The following is a 19,066-nucleotide window of genomic DNA, read 5'->3' on the forward strand; positions in this document are numbered from 1 at the left end:
TATAATATAGTTCGAGTTTTTGACGAATTCTCAAAGGGGTTAGTACACGGGATTTTCATGAAAGTTTCACCGGGAAGTTTTATTTTGATAGTTTGACATAAATGGGTCCCTATGGATATATGAATTTGGTCACGATCATATTTGGGGCAGTCGGGACTGAATCGTAGCAGATATAATGAAGTTTGAGTTTTTGACGATTTCTCAAAGGGGTTTGTACACGGGAATTTCTTGAAATTATCCCTGGGCAGTTTCTTTTGATATCTTCACATAAATGGGTCCCTATGGATATATGAAATTGGTCACGACCATATTTGGGGAAGTCAGGACTGAATCGGAGTAGATATACTGAAGTTCGAGTTTTGACGAATTTTCAAAGTGGTTAGTACAAGGGAATTTCTTGAAAATATCAGCGGGCAGATATTTTTGATATTTTCACATAAATGAGTTCCTATGGATATATGAATTTTGTCACGACCATATTTGAGGCAATCGGGACTGAATCAGAGCAGATATAATAAAGTTCGAGTTTTTGACGAATTCTCAAAGGAACGTACACGGGAATTTCATGAAAATTTCACCGGGCAGTTTCTTTTGATATTTTCACATAAATGGGTCCCTATGGATATATGAATTTGGTCACGACCATATTTGGGGCAGTTGGAGCTGAATCGGAGCAGATATAATAAAGTTCCATTTTTTGACGAATTCTCAAAGGGGTTAGTACATGGGAATTTCTTTAAAATATCCTCGGGCAGATTCTTTTGATATTTTCACATAAATGGGTTCCTATGGATATATGAATTTTGTCACGACCATATTTGTGGCAATCGGGACTGAAATGGAGCATATATAATGAAGTTCAAGTTTTTGACGAATTCTCAAAGGGGTTAGTACACGGGAATTTTATGAAGATTTCACCGGGAAGTTTCTTTTGATATTTTAACATAAATGGGTCCCTATGGATATATGAATTTGGTCACGTCCATATTTGGGGAATTCGGGACTGAATCGTAGCAAATATAATGAAGTTCGAGTTTTTTGACTAATTCTCAAAGGGGTTAGTACACGGGAATTTCATGAAAATTTCACCGAGCAGTTTCTTTCGATATTTTCACACAAATGGGTACCTATGGATATATGAATTAGGTCACGACCATATTTGGGGCAGCCAGGACTGAATCGGACCAGATATAATGAAGTTCGAGTTTTGACGAATTCTCAAAGGGGTTTGTACACAAGAATTTTTTGAAAATATCACAGGGCAGATATTTTTGATATTTTCACATAAATGAGTTCCTATGGATATATGAATTTTATCACGACCATATTTGGGGCAATCGGGACTGAATCGGATCAGATATAATGAAGTTCGAGCACGGGAATTTCATGAAAATTTCACAGGGCAGTTTCTTTTGATATTTTGACATAAATGGGTCCCTATGGATATATGAATTTGGTCACGATCATATTTGGGGCAGTCGGGACTGAATCGTAGTAGATATAATGAAGTTCGAGTTTTTGACGAATTCTCAAAGGGGTTTGTACACGGGAATTTCTTGAAATTATCCCTGGGCAGTTTCTTTTGATATCTTCACATAAATGGGTCCCTATGGATATATGAAATTGGTCACGACCATATTTGGGGCAGTCAGGATTGAATCGGAGTAGATATACTGAAGTTCGAGTTTTGACGAATTTTCAAAGTGGTTAGTACAAGGGAATTTCTTGAAAATATCAGCGGGCGGATATTTTTGATATTTTCACATAAATGAGTTCCCATGGATATATGAATTTTATCAAGACCATATTTGGGGCAATCAAGACTGAATCGGATCAGATATAATGAAGTTCGAGCACGAGAATTTCATGAAAATTTCACAGGGCAGTTTCCTTTGATATTTTCACATAAATGGGTCCCTATGGATATATGAATTTGGTCACGACCATATTTGGAGCAGTCGGGACTGAATCGTAGCAGATATAATGAAGTTCGAGTTTTTGACGAATTCTTAAATGGGTTAGTACACGGGAATTTCTTTAAAATATCCCCGGGCAGTTTCTTTTGATATTTTCACATAAATGGGTACCTATGGATATATGAATTAGGTCACGCCCATATTTGGGGCAGTCAGGACTGAATCGGAGCAAATATAATGAAGTTCGACTTTTGACGAATTCTCAAAGGGTTACTACACGGAAATTTCATGAAAATATCAACGGGCATATATTTTGAATATTTTCACATAAATGGGTCCCTATGGATATATGAATTTGGTCACGACCATATTTGGGGCATTCGGGACTGAATCGTAGCAAATATAATGAAGTTCGAGTTTTTGACGAATTCTCAAATGGGTTAGTACACGGGAATTCCTTGAAAATATCCCCGGGCAGTTTCTTTTGATATTTTCACAAAAATTGGAACCTATGGATATATGAATAAGGTCACGACCATATTTGGGGCAGTCAGGACTGAATCGGAGCAGATATAATGAAGTTCGAGTTTTGACGAATTCTCAACGTGGTTTGTACACGGGAATTTCTTGAAAATATCACTGGGCAGATATTTTTGATATTTTCACATAAATGAGTTCCTATGGATATGTGAATTTTGTCACGACCATATTTGGGGCAATCGGGACTGAATCGGAGCAGATATAATGAAGTTCGAGTTTTTGACGAATTCTCAAAAGGGTTAGTACACGGGAATTTCATGAAAATTTCACCGGGCAGTTTCTTTTGATATTTTCACATAAAGGGGTCCCTATGGATATATGAATTTGGTCACGACCATATTTGGGGCAGTCGGGACTGAATCGTAGCTGATATAATGATGTTCGAGTTTTTAACGAATTCTCAAAGTGGTTAGTATCACTTTGAAAATATCCCTGGGAAGTTTCTTTTGATATTTCCACATAAATAGTTCCCTATGGATATAAGAATTTGGTCACGACCATATTTGGGGCAGTGGGGACTGAATCGGAGCAGATATAATGAAGTTCGATTTTTTGACGAATTCTCAAAGGGGTTAGTACATGGGAATTTCTTCAAAATATCCCCGGGCAGTTTCTTTTGATATTTTCACACAAATGGGAACCTATGGATATATGAATTAGGTCACGACCATATTTGGGGCAGTCAGGACTGAATCGGAGCAGATATAATGAAGTTCGAGTTTTGACGAATTCTCAAAGGGGTTTGTACACGGGAATTTCTTGAAAATATCACCGGGCAGATATTTTTGATATTTTCACATAAATGAGTTCCTTTGGATATATGAATTTCATCACGACCATATTTGGGGCAATCGGGACTGAATCGGAGCGGATATAATGAAGTTCGAGTTTTTGACGAATTCTCAAAAGGGTTAGTACGCTGGAATTTCATGAAAATTTCACCGGGCAGTTTCTTTTGATATTTTCACATAAATAGGTTCCTATGGATATATGAATTTGGTCACGACCATATTTGGGGCAGTTGGGACTGAATCGTAGCTGATATAATAATGTTCGAGTTTTTAACGAATACACGGGAATTTCTTGAAAATATCCCTGGGGAGTTTCTTTTGATATTTCCACATAAATAGTTCCCTATGGATATAAGAATTTGGTCACGGCCATATTTGGGGCAGTCGGGACTGAATTGGAGCAGATATAATGAAGCTCGATTTTTTGACGAATTCTCAAAGGGGTTAGTACACGGGAATTTCTTGAAAATATCCCCGGGCAGTTTCTTTTGATATTTTCACACAAATGGGAACCTATGGATATATGAATTAGGTCACGACCATATTTGGGGCCGTCAGAACTAAATCGGAGCAGATATAATGAAGTTCGAGTTTTGACGAATTCTCAAAGTGGTTTGTACACGGGAATTTCTTGAAAATATCACCGGGCAGATATTTTTGATATTTTCACATAAATGAGTTCCTATGGATATATGAATTTTGTCACGACCATATTTGGGGCGATCGGGACTGAATCGGAGTAGATATAATGAAGTTCGAGTTTTTGACGAATTCTCAAAGACGTAAACGGGAATTTCATAAAAATTTCACCGGGCAGTTTCTTTTCATATTTTCACATAAATGGGTCCCTATGGATATATGAATTTGGTCACGACCATATTTGGGGCAGTCGGGACTGAATCGTAGCTGATATAATGAATTTCGAGTTTTTAACGAATTCTCAAAGGGGTTAGTACACAGAAATTTCTTGAAAGTATCCCTGGGAAGTTTCTTTTGATATTTCCACATAAATAGGTCCCTATGGATATAAGAATTTCGTCACGACCATATTTGGGGCAGTCAGGACTGAATCGGAGCAGATATAATGAAGTTCGATTTTTTGACGAATTCTCAAAGAGGTTAGTACACGGGAATTTCATGAAAATTTCACCGTGTTACATATTTGATGATGTCACAGGTATCTAACTTGTTTAGTGTGCAGAAGCAAATATCAGAGTTTAGCTGGAAATCAGAGTTTAGCGACTGCCAGCTGGATCAGAGTTTAAGCGATGATCAGAGTTTGCAGGCGGCTGATTTTCAGGAGCATATCTGACTAAATAAGGAAGATAGATATCAAGAGAGATTGTGCAAATCAAGACAGCAGAAGGATAGCTACTGATTAGATTATTTTAGGAAGCAGATAATTATAAATCAATCAGTAGATATCATGTAACTGTGTATATAAACACAGCTTAGGGTTTACTCTAGAAGAGTTAATATTTGAATATCATTCGTGTAACCTAGCAGCTCTTAGTGATAAGATATAAATCACTAAGAGATTATTTGTAAGCTACTGTGATTTGTGAATAAGAGATTATTGATTTATTCTCTTATACTTGTGTTTGTCTTGGATTGTGTTCACTATATTATAACATATATTGTGAGTTTATTCGGCCTAACAAGTGGTATCAGAGCCAGCTCTGTTGATATACCTACAGTGAGATCTTAATCACACAATCATGTCTGAGAAATCACAAAACAGTAGATATGAGTCTCTTAGGGTTCCGGTCCTCAGGGCATCTGAATATTCTGTCTGGAAAGTAAGAATGATCATGTTTCTGGAATCCACAGATCCAGAATATCTGGATAGAATTTATGATGGTCCACACATGCCAACAAAGCTCTCTGTTGCAGTGGGAGATGAACCCCAGAAGATGATTCCTAAAGAGAAGAAGGACTATACTCCAGAAGACATCTCATCTATCAGTAAAGATGCAAAGGTGAAGCATCTGTTGCATAGTGCTCTGGACAATGCAATGTCAAATAGAGTAATTGGGTGCAAAACTGCAAAGGAGATATGGGATGCTTTGGAAGTCAGATGTCAAGGTACCAAAGCCATCAAAAAGAACAGAAGAACCATACTTACTCAAGAGTATGAACACTTTGATTCAAAGTCTGGTGAATCACTGACTGATCTTTATGATAGGTTTGTCAAGCTGCTGAATGACTTGTCTCTTGTGGACAAAGAATATGATTTGGAAGATTCAAATCTCAAATTTCTGCTTGCTCTTCCTGAAAAGTGGGATTTGAAAGTAACCACTATAAGAGACAATCTTGATCTTGAAGAGATGTCTCTGGATGAAATCTTTGGAAGGTTGAAAACTCATGAACTTGAGATGGAGCAAAGGAGCAAACGACATGGTGGGAAACCCAAACCAGTTGCCCTAAAAGTTCAAGAAGATTCAACTGTGAAAAGCAAAGGAAAAGCTATTGTCAAAAAGTCTGATACTGAGTCATCAAACTCTGATGTTGACTCAGACTCTGATATCCCTTCAGACTCTGATGACAGTGATACTGAGATGATGCAGCTGGCAGCATTAATGGTAAAAAGCTTCAAGAAGATGGCTTACAAGAACTTCAACAAAGGGAAGAAGTTCTCAAGGAAAGACAGAAACTCTGATAAGAAGGTCTTCAAAAGGAATGAAGGCAAAGAAGAAAAATCTGGAAAGTCTGATAAGTCTAAATACACCTGCTTCAATTGTGGAGAAAAAGGCCACTTTGCAACTGAGTGCAAGAAAGCTAAGAAAGAAAAGGAACAGGCCTTTATCACAAAGAAAGGAAGCTGGGCAGACACATCAGAATCAGAAGATGAAGTCAACTATGCCTTGATGGCAAACATGGACAACAGCACTGAGACTGTTGAAACTAAGGTACCTCATTCCACTCTTGCTTTTGATACTGAAGATATAACTGAGTTAAGATTGTTTCTTAAAACTCTGCATGTTAGTTATAGAGATCAGACTTTAGAAAATGAAAGACTAAAATCTGAGAACTTAAATGTCAAGAAAAGGAATGATTATCTTGAAAAGGAATTAGTTCTGATGCTAGAAGTTCAGAAGGAAAGGGATGATGCTATCTTTGTTAAAAATGAACTCTTAAAGAAAAATGCTTCTCTTGAATCAGAACTTGTTAAGGAAAAAGAGATAATCAGAACTTGGACTAACTCAGGTAAGACTACTCAGAATATCTTAGAAAGTGGAAACTGGAAGAAAGGGTTAGGTTACTCTGATAAAAATGAAGCTGAGTCATATAAACAAGAAACCATTAAAATTGAAAAACCTAAGGTAGTTCCAGTAAGATTTGTTTCAGAATCAAAGACTAAGGACAAATCAAAGACTGATACTCCTAAACAGGTTAATATTGGTTTAATGACTCAGAAACAGCTTAAGCATAAACTCAAGGAGGTTAAGAAAGAAAACAGGATTAAGGAACCTAGGAAAAACAGGAATGGAAAGGTTGGAATAAACAAAAGCAACAATTACATGCCTGTTCCAAATGCTCCTAGGAAAACTTGTCATAATTGTGGTAATCCTAACCATCTTGCTTCTTTTTGCAGGAAAAATAAGGACATAAATGCTATGTCTCCAAAATCAGAAGTTAAGACTAGGAATACTAGATTTAGACCAGAGAATCCTTGTTTTCATTGTGGTAGTTTATGGCATTCCATTTACACTTGTAAGGAATACCATAGATTATATTATGATTATTATGAATTAAAACCTTCTTTGAGGAAAAAGATTGATTCTCCTAGTTCAGCATCTGTTAAAAAGTCTGTTAGCACAAACTCTGATATAAACTCTGATAAATCTTCCGCTGCTAGTGTTAACAAACTTAACAAGAACAAAGGATCCAAGCAAGTCTGGGTCCTTAAAACTAATCATTAATTGTGTATGTGATTGCAGGGCAACAGGAAAAACATCCTAGTTCTGGACAGTGGATGCTCAGGACATATGACAGGAAATAAAGCCCTGCTATCAGACTTTGTGGAGAAGGCTGGCCCAAATGTTTCTTATGGAGATGGCAACATAGGGAAAACTCTGGGATATGGCAACATCAATCTTGGAAATGTCATCATTCAATCTGTAGCTCTTGTCTCAGGACTTAAGCACAATCTGCTGAGCATAAGTCAAATCTGTGATAGAGGATATCATGTCAATTTCTTGGAAGAACACTGTGAGGTCATTAGTAAAGGAACTGGGAAAGTTGTTCTAAAAGGATACAGACATGGCAACATCTATGAAGCTAAGCTATCTTTAAACTCTGAAAGCTCTGCAATCTGTCTACTTGGCAGAGCCAGTATTGAAGAAAGCTGGAATTGGCACAAGAAATTATCTCACCTGAACTTCAATAATATAAATGAGCTTGTGAAGAAAGATCTTGTGAAAGGACTTCCAAAATCAGTTTTTACTCCAGATGGACTCTGTGATTCCTGTCAGAAAGCAAAACAGAGGAAGTCTTCCTTCAAAAGTAAAACTGAGTCCTCAATTCTTGAGCCATATCATCTGCTGCATGTTGATCTTTTTGGACCAGTAAATATAATGTCCATTGCAAAGAAGAGATATACTCTGGTCATTGTTGATGAATTTACCAGATATACATGGGTATATTTTCTTCACAGCAAGGATGAGACACCATCTTTATTGATTGAGCATGTCAAACAGTTGAACAAAATCTCTAAAGATGCAGTAAAGATCATCAGAAGTGATAATGGCACTGAGTTCAAGAATTTCAAAATGGAGGAGTTCTGTAAAGAAAATGGCATTAAACAGGAATTTTCAGCACCTGGAACACCTCAACAAAATGGTGTTGTAGAAAGGAAAAACAGAACACTGATTGAAGCTGCAAGAACCATGTTGGAGGAAGCAAAGTTACCAACCTACTTCTGGGCTGAAGCTGTGCAGTCTGCCTGTTTCACACAGAATGCAACTCTGATCAACAAACATGGGAAAACTCCATTTGAAATGGTTAAAGGCAGAAAACCAAATCTCAAATACTTCCATATTTTTGGATGTAAATGTTTTGTTCTGAAAAATCATCCTGAACAGCTAACTAAATTTGATTTAAAAGCTGATGAAGGAATTTTTGTTGGTTATCCTTTATCAACAAAAGCCTTCAGAGTTTACAATCTGAGAACAAGGGTAATCATGGAATCCATTCATGTGTCCTTTGATGATAAGAAAATTACTGGAATGGAAGATTTTGAAGATCATGAGCAACTGAGATTTGAAGATGAAGATGCATTCTCTGATTCCATAAACTCTGACTCTGAGACAATATCAGAACATGTCTCTTCTGATCATCAACCTCAAGCACATGTTGAGGGGGAGCACTTTCAAAATGAAAATCTGAATGAAAATATTGCAGATTCGGCAGAAACCACAAACTCTGATTCTGACTCCTCAAACTCTGATCACTCTACATCAGAGAATCAAGAGAACACATCTTCAGGGGGAGCATCAGAAACTCAGAATGCTCATGGAGATAGCATGAATAATGGGGGAGAGGCATCAGAAAATCAAAATGATACTGGCATGGATCATGGGGGAGGATCTAGTTCCAGGAATCAACTGCCACATGAAAGAAAATGGACTAAGTCTCATACACCAGATCTGATTATTGGGGATCCAGATGCTGGAGTTCAAACCAGAACTGCAACAGCAAATGAGTGTTTATTTCATTCATTCTTATCTCAAACAGAACCAAAGAAAGTGGAAGAAGCCTTAAAGGATGCAGACTGGGTAACAGCAATGCAGGAGGAGTTAAATGAATTTGAGAGAAATAAAGTCTGGACACTTGTACCAAGACCAAAGAACAGATCAATAGTTGGTACTAAATGGGTTTTCAGGAACAAAACAGACAGTGATGGTGTAATTACAAGAAATAAAGCCAGACTGGTAGCTAAGGGATACTCTCAACAAGAAGGAATTGACTATGATGAGACCTTTGCCCCAGTTGCCAGATTGGAAGCAATCAGAATTTTCTTGGCTTATGCAGCACACAAGAAATTCAAAGTGTTTCAGATGGATGTAAAGAGTGCTTTTCTCAATGGGGAGCTGGAGGAAGAAGTATATGTTGAACAACCTCCAGGATTTGTGGACACAAAATTTCCAGATCATGTCTACAGATTGGATAAAGCACTGTATGGACTAAAGCAAGCACCTAGAGCATGGTATGAAACTCTGGCTCAATTTCTTTTGGACAGTGGTTTCAACAGAGGTACAATTGATAAAACTCTTTTTTATCTCAACCATGGTAATGATCTGCTATTAGTTCAAGTCTATGTAGATGATATTATTTTTGGGTCTACTAATTCTAAACTCTGTGAGAGATTCTCAAAGCTTATGCAGTCCAGATATCAGATGAGCATGATGGGAGAAATGAGCTATTTTTTGGGACTTCAAGTTAAACAGACTGAGGAAGGAATTTTCATTAATCAGTCTAAATATACCAGGAACCTGCTAAAGAAATTTGGCATGCAGGATAGCTCAGCTGCTACCACTCCAATGGCAACTGCCACTAAGTTAGATAAAGATACTGGTTCACCAGTAGAAATTACTAACTACAGAGGTATGATAGGCTCACTCCTATATCTGACTGCTAGTAGACCTGATATCATGTTTGCAACCTGTCTCTGTGCAAGATTTCAAGCAGATCCAAGAGAACCACACCTTGTAGCAGTCAAAAGGATTTTCAAATATCTCAAAGGAACAATTGAGATGGGACTCTGGTATCCCAGAGAATCAGACTTTACACTGATTGGTTACTCTGATGCAGATTTTGCAGGATGCAAAATAGACAGAAAAAGTACAAGTGGGAGCTGTCAATTTCTAGGAGGAAGATTAGTTTCTTGGTTCAGTAAGAAACAAAAATCTATCTCCACATCCACTGCAGAAGCAGAGTATATTGCTGCAGGAAGCTGCTGTGCTCAGATTTTATGGATGAAGAATCAGCTACTGGACTATGGGTTAACTCTGACTCAAATTCCTATATATTGTGATAACCAAAGTGCTATTGCCATGACAGGAAATCCAGTACAGCATTCTATGACCAAGCATATCAGCATAAGGTATCATTTTATCAGAGAACATGTGATGGAAGGAACAGTAGAGCTTCACTTTGTTCCAACAGATCAGCAGTTGGCAGATATATTCACCAAACCATTGGCTGAAGCAACATTTACAAAGCTTGTAAACGAATTAGGGATGATCTCTGGTCCTCTCTAAACTCTGACACATTGCACAAACACCTTATCTGTTAGTATTTGTTGTTATAAATCTTATCTGCAACTGCATCTGTTCTTCTCCATTCAGACTCTGATGATCACACTCTGATTTGATAAACTCTGATATTTAAACTCTGACCCGACAAACTCTGATGACTTGAATTTTTCATGATGAAAGAGATTCCTGTGAAGAATATGTTGCACTTAACTGAATTTAGTCTTAAGCCTCTCTAAAGTCTGAATTTTGTGATATTACAGCTGCGGAAATCTTTAACACATAACACATGAGATAATTTTGTCACCTAGATTGTCTTACTTCTTAAATATTAGACATGTACGCAGAAAAGAATCTGATTTATTCCTCTTCTAAGCTAAGAGTTAAGACAACTCAGTTATGGGTCCTCAAGAAATTTCTTCTCAGTAAAGAAAATCAAAAGAAAAGAAAAGCAAAAGAAATAATCTCAGGTACTCCTTTGAGATCTTAGAAAACTTGTGAAAGGAAAGAACCAAGTGCACTGCTGGTATCAAGCAAATGCATCAAAAATTGAAACAATTTTTTGGTGACTTTTCACATTCTCTGATTACTGGAGAAATACTCTGAGAAAACAAAAAGTCAAATAAAGGTTATGACTCACTTACCATGAGGAGTTCCCTTTCAAAAGACATTTGTGATTTCAAAGAGAAGAAATAAGTTACTCTGATCCACAACCTGAGAAACTCGGCTTATGAGATGGTTAAACAATTTTCTAATAATCTGAGTCTTTCTAATATTAGTTAAGAAATTTGACAATCTCTGTGACATTAGAATATTCATGTTATCACACACCCCACTCCACTTCTGTGATTAACGATTTTTCTTGGCTTCGAGTAATTTTTGACTAGAGTTCAATAAATATTTGCAAATTCTGAGGAGCAAGTGTCGTTTTAGATCTTGAATATTTATCTTTCATCATTACAAGATTCAATGATCACTCTTTGATTTGTCATTTTATAAGTCAATTATTTAAACTCTGGTCAATGGTCAGTCTCTGATCAAAGTCCGAGTTAAAATAATTATATTGGTCAGATAATATTAGTTTTAATTATCAAACGGTAGAAAATCCATTGGTATTCCTGAGTGGAGAAAAACACGGTAATTATTTGTGTTTTATTGGTAAATGGTGCAAAAATGTTCAGATTCACACGCAAGTCATTATTACTGCTCCACTACCATTTTTCTTACCGTTAAGCGCTTGCCACGTGCCCCACTACAGCGCTTATATCTCACCCGCATGCGTACATACACATATATTGTCAGAAATTGAAATTTTTCATTATTTCACACAATTAATCACTCTCTCTCTCTCTGATAATCGTTTCAAAAACTCTTGTGCGCATTTCATCAAACACCTTATCTTCACCTCACTATTCTCTTGATTTTCTCAGAAAATGTCGACCAAAGCTTTTGAATATGCTGGTGCAAAGTTCGTCACCAACAACTATGCTGCAATCTTGTCAAATGCTGAAGCTCCAACCGAGTTTCATCTCATTCAGGACTATCTTGCTCACAGTGAGTTCATGTATGCACTCACACAACCAGATGTTATTTCTCCAGCACAAATTTTGACTCTCTGGCGCTCAGCAAGATATAATGATGGTGGTGAACACGGATCACCATCTTTGACATGCTCCTATGAGGGTCAGGAGTATATTGTAACTCCTGAAACGGTTCGAAAGGCCCTTCACCTTCCGAAGCATTCCAAGTATCACAGCTCTGTCTCTACACAAACTCTGAAAGATATGATGCAATTCTTTGGATATTCTGGTAACACTGATAAGATGGGGGAACTCAAGCGCCCTTGTCTCTGCAAAGAATGGAGTTTCTACTATGACTGTATAACAAGAGCTTTTGGGAATAAATGCAGCAATTTCGATGCTATTCCTCTCTTCAGTCAGCAGATTGGGTATGCTCTTATCCATAATCTCAATTTTGATATAGCACCATCTATTTTGAGATTTATTGGTGATAGGAAATTAGAAGATGAGAATACTGTCTACTTTGCTAGATTTTGTCAGCTTATTTTCTCCTACTGTTTTCCTCTGGTCCCTATTCCTGATACTGACACTGAACTACCCTTTAAGATCACAAAACGAGCTTTCACTGATTTAATGAATAAGGACAGTAAGAAACCCCAAATGCCTGTTTTTGCTATACCAGTAACTGTACAGGATAAGCTGAAGCTGGCAATGCCAGATAAATATGGTGCATTATTCTCTGATGAGAATTTACCATCCTCCACCCACCAGACACAAGATATACCAACCTCTGGTCCTTCCCAAAAAGGGCCAGTTGTAAAATCTGATCCCAACAAAACCTCTGGTTCTTCCCAAAAAGAGCCAGTTGTAACATCTTCACCAACAAGGGTACTAAGGTCTTCTAAGTCTCCATCCAAACAGCCATCTCCTCCACCTAGGAAGAGAAGATTTCTGCAGAGATTATCAGACTCTGATTCTGACCCTGAGCCAGAACAGGTTCCTCTAATCTCAAGGCCCAGGAAGAAGATTAAGCCCACCTCCTCAATTACTGATCTTACTGTGGACCCTTCTCAGGAATCCATAGTCAATCCACTTGATATGGTCACAGCTTCTGATCCTCTGATGGTGGAACCTATATCTGCAGTACCTCTTTCTACTTCATCAGAAGCTGAAGTTCTAGTATCAGATCATATTCCTCAGTCAGAGAATCTCATGCCACACTCAACAGAAGATGCTATACATCTCTCAGAACATACACCAGAAGCACATGTCTCCACTCCAGAAACGATTGTAACTACTCCAGACATTGCTCAGGAAATTCAGACCATTATTGAAGACTTGGTTGCAGCTCCTGATCAGGAGATATTAGATGCTGTTAATTCTGAGGAAGCTACAGCACCTCTGTGTTCTCATACACTCAGTATTACAGTTGATCATGATGATGATGATGCAGATACTACAGAGGTCACTTCTGTTCCTCCTAGTGACTCAGCTATTTATGTAGCTGAAATTTCTGCTCAAATCAGAGACAGCATTTCAGTCAGAGAAGTGTCTCCAATCAGAGATCCCTCACCTGTTAAACCTGCATCACCAGCTCCTGTCGGTGACATTCCTCCTTCCAAGCCTACAGGAAACAGAGTTTGTACTCTAAGTTACTCAAAGAGAATGCACAGAGCTCCAAATTCCTCTGTGGAAGCCAGACTATCTTCAATAGAATCCACTCAGCAATCTATGCAGCAAACTCTAGCTGAGTTGAGCTCCTCTGTTGCTCAACTGGTACAATTTCTCAATCCCAATGATGTCAAAAAGGGGGAGAAAGTCCTGAAAGACAAATGCAAGGCTGGTCAGCAACAGAGAAAACCAGATGATGAGGAAAAGGATGAAGATAAGAAGGAGTCTGAAAATTTAAATTCTGAAATAATTCTGCAATCTCAGAGTCAATCTAAGGAGAAGAGGAGTGATAAGGCTGGAAGTAGTTCTCATCAATCTGAGAAAACAAAATCTCAACCTCTGATACCAGCTGACAGTAAATCAAGAGCTCTCTCAGAGCAACTAATTGAGCTTGGTAATCCTGAATCTAAGGTTCTGAGTCACACAGTGAAGATTCAGGGAGAGGAAACAACCTTATTCTACAAAGCTCCTACACAACTGGATTTTGATGAAGCAGTTGCAAAGAATATATTTGAACAAGAAAATCCAGGGGTGTCAATTGAAGATATTAGAAGGGAAGAAGAAAGGTTGGCTGCTGAGAAGAAGAAGATCAGCAAATCTGAGTCTGGTGAAAAGATTGATGAAAAGAAAGCAAAGTCTGATGACAAGAAACTGGTCACTGATTCTTCATCAAAGAAATCAACTTCTTCAAGAAGAAAAGGAATTGTGATTAGTGAAGTTAATTATGCTGATATCAATAGGCCCAGAATTTATCAGAAGAAGTCTGACTCTGATTCCAGTGGAAAAGGGAAGAATGTTATAGATGGTGTTCCATCTAAAAGGAAGGCTGAATCAGAAGTTAAACAAACTCCTGCAATCATTTCTGAGTCTAATGATCAGAATTTAGCCTCTGACACTGCTCAAGCTAAAAATATGAAGGAAGATCAGCTGAAGACAGCTGAAGAAAAAGTTACCTGGATCAAGTCAACCTCTGACAAGGCTCAAGTTGACACAGCTGAACCTAAGAAAAAGAGTTTATTTGGAAGCCTTGGTACAGGTCAGTACAAGGAAAGTTCTTTATTCTCTCAGATCAGAGAAAAAGGAACAAGGGGGAAAGAGGCAAGAGACACTACAGGTCTAGGTCACAAAAAGGAGAAAATACAGACAAGTGCAGCAACTACCTTCAAGGATCCATATCCTTTTACTGAAAAAGCTGGAGAAGTTGTTACACAGAAAGATCTTGATAGAATAGAATCAGTACAGATTCTGATGGACACTCATGATGGGCCAGAAGATAAAGAGAAGATTGCTATATTTCTGGAATCTGGCAGAGTGTACAGAATGTCTGAAGCTGATTTATTGATAAAATCTTTGAGGGAACTTGAGCATATTCACTATATGCTTGAGATAAAGAATGAAGCATCCAGAAGATGGTCTGACAGAATGAAGAGAACTATCCAAGAGAAAAGAAGATTCTATGGGATAAGTTCTGATGCTGAATATGTACCTAAGATAATCTTGGAAAATGGTTCAGAGATTGATATGGAGAAAAATAGCTCTGTTATGGAGACTATTGCTGGAACCAGAATTCTGGGTTATAATAATGAAGCTGAAAGACCAGGAGCAATTCAGTTGGGAGAAGCCATGAAGAGAAGCAAAGCAAATGCTTTGAGATCAGCCATATATCAGACAGGAGATGAAGATGAAGAACTCAAGACTGTCAAAGCTCAAATGATACAGACTCTGAAGCAAATTGAAGAAGATCTGATTACCAAGTTTGTTAAGGAGAGCTATGGGTATAGACTGATTGGCTGACTAAGTTCTGATATGTACTGTAAGTTGTAATTAGTTCTGCTCAATCTGTAAGTTATAATTCATTTATGCAGATTAATTATTTCTTGCATTTGTCCTTGATTGTTTTTGACATCATCAGTAAATATATAACTTGTTCATTCTGTCTAATGTACAAGTTGGGGGAGATTGTTACATATTTGATGATGTCACAGGTATCTAACTTGTTTAGTGTGCAGAAGCAAATATCAGAGTTTAGCTGGAAATCAGAGTTTAGCGACTGCCAGCTGGATCAGAGTTTAAGCGATGATCAGAGTTTGCAGGCGGCTGATTTTCAGGAGCATATCTGACTAAATAAGGAAGATAGATATCAAGAGAGATTGTGCAAATCAAGACAGCAGAAGGATAGCTACTGATTAGATTATTTTAGGAAGCAGATAATTATAAATCAATCAGTAGATATCATGTAACTGTGTATATAAACACAGCTTAGGGTTTACTCTAGAAGAGTTAATATTTGAATATCATTCGTGTAACCTAGCAGCTCTTAGTGATAAGATATAAATCACTAAGAGATTATTTGTAAGCTACTGTGATTTGTGAATAAGAGATTATTGATTTATTCTCTTATACTTGTGTTTGTCTTGGATTGTGTTCACTATATTATAACATATATAGTGAGTTTATTCGGCCTAACACACCGGTAAATTTCTATTGATATGTTCACATAAATGGGTCCCTATCGATATATGAATTTGGTCACGACCATATTTGGGGCAGCCGGGACTGAATCGGACCTGATATAATGAAGTTCGAGTTTTGACGAATTCTCAAAGGGGTTTGTACACGGGAATTTTTTGAAAATATCACAGGGCAGATATTTTTGATATTTTCACATAAATGAGTTCCTATGGATATATGAATTTTATCACGACCTTATTTGGGGCAATCGGGACTGAATCGGATCAGATATAATGAAGTTCGAGCACGGGAATTTCATGAAAATTTCACAGGGCAGTTTCTTTTGATATTTTGACATAAATGGGTCCCTATGGATATATGAATTTGGTCACGATCATATTTGGGGCAGTCGGGACTGAATCGTAGCAGATATAATGAAGTTCGAGTTTTTGACGAATTCTCAAAGGGGTTTGTACACGGGAATTTCTTGAAATTATCCCTGGGCAGTTTCTTTTGATATCTTCACATAAATGGGTCCCTATGGATATATGAAATTGGTCACGACCATATTTGGGGCAGTCAGGATTGAATCGGAGTAGATATACTGAAGTTCGAGTTTTGACGAATTTTCAAAGTGGTTAGTACAAGGGAATTTCTTGAAAATATCAGCGGGCGGATATTTTTGATATTTTCACATAAATGAGTTCCCATGGATATATGAATTTTATCAAGACCATATTTGGGGCAATCAAGACTGAATCGGATCAGATATAATGAAGTTCGAGCACGGGAATTTCATGAAAATTTCACAGGGCAGTTTCTTTTGATATTTTCACATAAATGGGTCCCTATGGATATATGAATTTGGTCACGACCATATTTGGAGCAGTCGGGACTGAATCGTAGCAGATATAATGAAGTTCGAGTTTTTGACGAATTCTTAAATGGGTTAGTCCACGGGAATTTCTTTAAAATATCCCCGGGCAGTTTCTTTTGATATTTTCACATAAATGGGTACCTATGGATATATGAATTAGGTCACGCCCATATTTGGGGCAGTCAGGACTGAATCGGAGCAAATATAATGAAGTTCGACTTTTGACGAATTCTCAAAGGGTTACTACACGGAAATTTCATGAAAATATCAACGGGCATATATTTTGAATATTTTCACATAAATGGGTCCCTATGGATATATGAATTTGATCACGACCATATTTGGGGCATTCGGGACTGAATCGTAGCAAATATAATGAAGTTCGAGTTTTTGACGAATTCTCAAATGGGTTAGTACACGGGAATTCCTTGAAAATATCCCCGGGCAGTTTCTTTTGATATTTTCACAAAAATGGGAACCTATGGATATATGAATAAGGTCACGACCATATTTGGGGCAGTCAGGACTGAATCGGAGCAGATATAATGAAGTTCGAGTTTTGACGAATTCTCAACGTGGTTTGTACACGGGAATTTCTTGAAAATATCACTGGGCAGATATTTTTGATATTTTCACATAAATGAGTTCCTATGGATATGTGAATTTTGTCACGACCATATTTGGGGCAATCGGGACTGAATCGGAGCAGATATAATGAAGTTCGAGTTTTTGACGAATTCTCAAAAGGGTTAGTACACGGGAATTTCATGAAAATTTCACCGGGCAGTTTCTTTTGATATTTTCACATAAAGGGGTCCCTATGGATATATGAATTTGGTCACGACCATATTTGGGGCAGTCGGGACTGAATCGTAGCTGATATAATGATGTTCGAGTTTTTAACGAATTCTCAAAGTGGTTAGTATCACTTTGAAAATATCCCTGGGAAGTTTCTTTTGATATTTCCACATAAATAGTTCCCTATGGATATAAGAATTTGGTCACGACCATATTTGGGGCAGTGGGGACTGAATCGGAGCAGATATAATGAAGTTCGATTTTTTGACGAATTCTCAAAGGGATTAGTACATGGGAATTTCTTCAAAATATCCCCTGGCAGTTTCTTTTGATATTTTCACACAAATGGGAACCTATGGATATATGAATTAGGTCACGACCATATTTGGGGCAGTCAGGACTGAATCGGAGCAGATATAATGAAGTTCGAGTTTTGACGAATTCTCAAAGGGGTTTGTACACGGGAATTTCTTGAAAATATCACCGGGCAGATATTTTTGATATTTTCACATAAATGAGTTCCTGTGGATATATGAATTTCATCACGACCATATTTGGGGCAATCGGGACTGAATCGGAGCGGATATAATGAAGTTCGAGTTTTTGACGAATTCTCAAAAGGGTTAGTACGCTGGAATTTCATGAAAATTTCACCGGGCAGTTTCTTTTGATATTTTCACATAAATAGGTTCCTATGGATATATGAATTTGGTCACGACCATATTTGGGGCAGTTGGGACTGAATCGTAGCTGATATAATAATGTTCGAGTTTTAAACGAATTCTCAAAGGGGTTAGTACACGGGAATTTCTTGAAAATATCCCTGGGGAGTTTCTTTTGATATTTCCACATAAATAGTTCCCTATGGATATAAGAATTTGGTCGCGGCCATATTTGGGGCAGTCGGGACTGAATTGGAGCAGATATAATGAAGCTCGATTTTTTGACGAATTCTCAAAGGGGTTAGTACACGGGAATTTCTTGAAAATATCCCCGGGCAGTTTCTTTTGATATTTTCACACAAATGGGAACCTATGGATATATGAATTAGGTCACGACCATATTTGGGGCCGTCAGAACTGAATCGGAGCAGATATAATGAAGTTCGAGTTTTGACGAATTCTCAAAGTGGTTTGTACACGGGAATTTCTTGAAAATATCACTGGGCAGATATTTTTGATATTTTCACATAAATGAGTTCCTATGGATATATGAATTTTGTCACGACCATATTTGGGGCGATCAG

This window comes from Daucus carota, chromosome 9, assembly GCF_001625215.2.
Source record: "Daucus carota subsp. sativus chromosome 9, DH1 v3.0, whole genome shotgun sequence".
Lineage (NCBI taxonomy): Eukaryota > Viridiplantae > Streptophyta > Magnoliopsida > Apiales > Apiaceae > Daucus > Daucus carota.